The 4,505-nt window shown below is 41.2% G+C and overlaps 1 pseudogene; it reads left to right on the forward strand.

Annotated features, from left to right (window-relative positions):
- Positions 1–494: 494 nt before the first annotated feature.
- LOC136380392 (OTU domain-containing protein 6A-like) lies at positions 495–1,379 on the forward strand (annotated as a pseudogene).
- The last annotated feature ends 3,126 nt before the right edge of the window (positions 1,380–4,505 follow it).

The following is a 4,505-nucleotide window of genomic DNA, read 5'->3' on the forward strand; positions in this document are numbered from 1 at the left end:
GCTCTAGATCGGTCATCCAAACAGAGAATCAACCAAGATATAGTGGCCTTAAACAAAACACTAGAGCACCTGGATATGATAGACATCTACAGGACATTTCATCCCAAAGTGACCGAGTATACATTTTTCTCCAGTGTACATGGATCATTCTCAAGAATTGCCCATATGTTGGGCCACAAAAACAACATCAGCAAATTCAGAAAAATCGAAGTTGACCAAGCATATTTTCTGATCATAAAGCCTTGAAACTAGAATTCAACTGCAAAAAAGATGGAAAAAAATCCCACAAAAATGTGGAAACTAAACAACATACTTTTAAAAAATGAATGGGTCAAAGAAGAAATAAGTGCAGAGATCAAAAGATATATACAGAGGCGCGGTTGAGGATCTAACGGTCGGGCGGTTTGGACGGTTAGTCCGAATGGTAGTGGGTAACTGCGCCACCAGCGACTGCGGCACCAGCGAACCGTGGTTCTCGCTGGCCTTTAAACACCATGGAAGAGCTGCAGCGCGAGCATCAGCGGGTGGAACGCCGCCAGCAGTGCGAGAAAAAAGAGCTTGAGGACCGCATCCAGCTCATGAAGAGCTCGGTCCCCAAGGGCGACAAGAAGAAAAGGAAGCAGATGCTCCTTGACGTGGCCCGCCTGGAGGCCGAGATGGAGCAGAGGCACCAGCAGGAGCTGGAGAAGTTCGAGGAGGTTTTGCCTAAGAGTGCCTGGCAATGAGGCTTCGAGGCCATCACGAAAGGTCTGGCTAAGATGAATCTCGAGAACCAGCCTCCTCCTCACCTCTCGAAGGTACGGAAGAGGCGTGAAAGGAGGGCGGCGCTCGAGAGGGAGCACCAGAAGGCCGCCGACGCCGAGACGCGGTACCTGGCCAGCTACCGCCGCGAGGAGGAGGAAAAGCTCACTGCCATTCTCGAGCCCAGAAACCTGGAGATGAGGAATGTACCGCCCGACAGCCACTGCCTGTACCGCGCCATCCAAGACCAGCTGCCATCCTCCATGACCCTGGAGAGCTTGCGGAGACGCACCACCAGGTACCTGCGGCAGCACGTCGAGGAGGTCCTGCCGTTCTTGAGCGACCCCGAAACCAGCGACGCCCGCAGCCGCGACAACTTCCTGGGCTACTGCGACGACATCGTGCACAGTGCGTCTTGGGGAGGCCACATGGAGCTGAGGGCCCTGTCGCACATCCTGCAGAGCCCCATCAAGGTGATCCAGACGGAGTCGCCCGTCCTCGTCGTCGGGGAGGAGTACAGCAGCAAGCCGCTGACCCTGGTCTACATCCGCTACGCCTCCAGCTTCGGTGACCACTACAACTCGATGAAGCCGCTGGAAGCCGGAGCCGTCGGGGGAGCCACTGCGCAGTTCTTCTAGGCCAGGGGTCTCAAACTCAACTCAGCATGTGGGCCGCAGAGCAAGATCACAGCCGTTCTGCGGGCTGCACTAGGTCTACAAAAGGCAACTGTTATGCAACACATTTCTCACTGCAGTTGAAAACAAAAAAAAATCAGTACAACAAGCACAATCGTACATGCAGTTTACTCAGTGTCACAAAATGACCAGAAACTGTAGTTCACATCACAACTGCTGTTAACTAAGCTAATATCTAGCTAGGATGCTAGAGAAATGAAAAATACAAGTAGGCCCCTAGGCTTACTTAATTTTATCCAAAATATTTTGAACTTCGTGGATTAGTCTGCGGTCCACACAAAATTGTTCGGCGGGCCGCGAGTTTGAGACCCCTGTTCTAGGCCGTCGTCGTGCCGCCGCTGCCGCCGGGTCTCCTCAGTAGGCTGTACGTTTGCCTTTGGCTTTCTCTGGGGTTCCTGTGTTTGTTTTATTCAAGATTTAACAACCCCCCCACCCGGCTTTCCTATCTAGCCATTCTTCCTCCTCTCTTTCCTTCGTTGCTTCGTTCACGGAGTGGAGGTGGGGAAGTCAGTTTGAAAAGTTCCAACCACATCTTGTCTTTCAGGGTCTTCATCTCCTTTGCCGTTGAGATTTGGTTATTTTACAAATAATTTCAGGATGAAAACGGAAATTTGGTTTAATGTGGTAACTTGGAAAAATATCATTTTACTTCGGAATCTTCAGGCTGTCCATGAATATGTTGGATTACTTAGAAAAACTCGGCGTTTATCTATTCCAAATGCTTTGTGAATGCTATTTGCCTATTTCTTTGGGGGAAAAAAATGTATCATTGGCTGGTTTTGGTTTCTTTTGACTTAAGCTTGGCTGCTTAGGAGACAACAGTTTTTTTAGTATTTTGTTTTGTTTCCATAAAAACTTATGTGGTTAAATATATATTTATACATAAATGCAAACTGATTAGCTACACTTTAAGATGTGACAGATCTCAATTTCTCTTATTAAACATAGGAAGTGTCCTTCTTTGCCTTTTGCCTAAGACCAGCTGTAAAGATAAGAGGTACTATGACTTTTTTCAGGTAGTTTGTTCATTTCGTTGTGTCTACAAGTGGTGTGAATCCAAGAGATAAACTGATAGGGAGCCTAACTTGCTGTAAAGGGTAAGATCTGAACTAGTCCAACTTCCTTTATTTTCAGACATTGAGAGTATGACTTTATTCAAGTAGTGTACCCACTTTGTATATCTACTACTGGTATGAAGTGTGAAAGATCTGAACTTAGTAATTTTATTAATTCTTAGAGATAGAAAAGTTTTAAAAGAATCTTAAGTGTATTCAAGTAGTTGATCCAATTTGTATATCTATAATTGCCATGAGGCAAAAATGTGAGTGAGATATACTTTTGTTAATATTTGGGACTTGTTGATATTTTGCCAAAGGAATAGTGAAAGCAAACAATGTAAAAGCTTTTAATCACATGTTTTTGTACATGCCAAATGTTCTAAAATAAGAGCTATGGAATTTGATTTAAAAATAAAAGCAATTTAAAAAAAAAAGATAAATGAAAATGACAATACAACATATCAGAATCTATGGGATGCAGCAAAAGCAGTGATAAGAGGGAAGTTCTGATCACTTCAGGCATATATGAACAAACAAGAGAGAGCCCAAGTGAACCACTAAACTTCACACCTTAAGGAACTAGAAAAAGAAGAACAAAGACAACCCAAAACCAGCCGAAGAAAGGAGATAATAAAAATCAGAGCAGAAATAAATGAAATAGAGAACAGAAAAACTATAGAAAAAATTAATAGAACAAGGAGCTGGTTCTTTGAAAAGATCAACAAAATTGACAAACCCTTGGCAAGACTTACCAAGGAAAAAAGAGAAAGAATTCATATAAACAAAATCCAAAATGAAAGAGGAGAAATCACCACGGACACCGTAGATATACAAAGAATTATTGTAAAATACTATGAAAAACTTTATGCCACTAAATTCAACAACCTAGAAGAAATGGATAAATTCCTAGAACAATACAACCTTCCTAGACTGAGTCAAGAAGAAGCAGAAAGCCTAAACAGACCTATTAGTAAAGAAGAAATAGAAAAAACCATTAAAAACCTCCCCAAAAATAAAAGTCCAGGCCCTGACGGCTATACCAGTGAATTTTATCAAACATTCAAAGAAGACTTGGTTCCTATTCTACTCAAAGTCTTCCAAAAAATTGAAGAAGAAGCAATACTTCCAAACACATTTTATGAGGCCAAGATAACCCTCATACCAAAACCAGGCAAAGATGGCACAAAAAAAAAAAAAAAACTACAGACCAATATCTCTAATGAATACAGATGCTAAAATACTAAACAAAATACTAGCAAATCAAATACAACAACATATTAAAAAAATAATACATCATGATCAAGTGAGATTCATCCCACAATCTCAAGGATGGTTCAACATACGTAAAACGGTTAACGTAATACACCATATCAAAAAAACAAAGAACAAAAACCACATGATCTTATCAATAGACGCAGAAAAGGCTTTCGATAAAATACAACACAATTTTATGTTTAAGACTCTCAACAAAATGGGTATAAAAGAAAAATATCTCAACATGATTAAGGCCATATATGATAAACCATCAGCTAACATCATATTAAATGGCACAAAACTGAAGGCTTTCCCCCTTAAATCAGGAACAAGACAGGGTTGTCCACTCTCTCTACTCTTATTTAATGTGGTACTAGAGGTTCTAGCCAGAGCAATCAGACAAGACAAAGAAATAAAAGGCATCCATATCGGAAAAGAAGAAGTAAAGGTATCACTTTTTGCAGATGATATGATCCTATACATCGAAAACCCCAAAGAATCCACAAAAAGACTACTAGAAACAATAAGCCAATACAGTAAGGTCGCAGGATACAAAATTAACATACAGAAGTCAACAGCCTTTCTATATGCCAACAATGAAACATTTGAGAACGAACTCAAAAGAATAATCCCCTTCACCATTGCAACAAAAAAAATAAAATACCTAGGAATAAACATAACAAAGAATGTAAAGGACTTATATAATGAAAACTATAAACCATTGTTAAGGGAAATCGAAAAAGATATAATGAGATGG

This window comes from Saccopteryx leptura, chromosome 9 (genome assembly GCF_036850995.1).
Source record: "Saccopteryx leptura isolate mSacLep1 chromosome 9, mSacLep1_pri_phased_curated, whole genome shotgun sequence".
Lineage (NCBI taxonomy): Eukaryota > Metazoa > Chordata > Mammalia > Chiroptera > Emballonuridae > Saccopteryx > Saccopteryx leptura.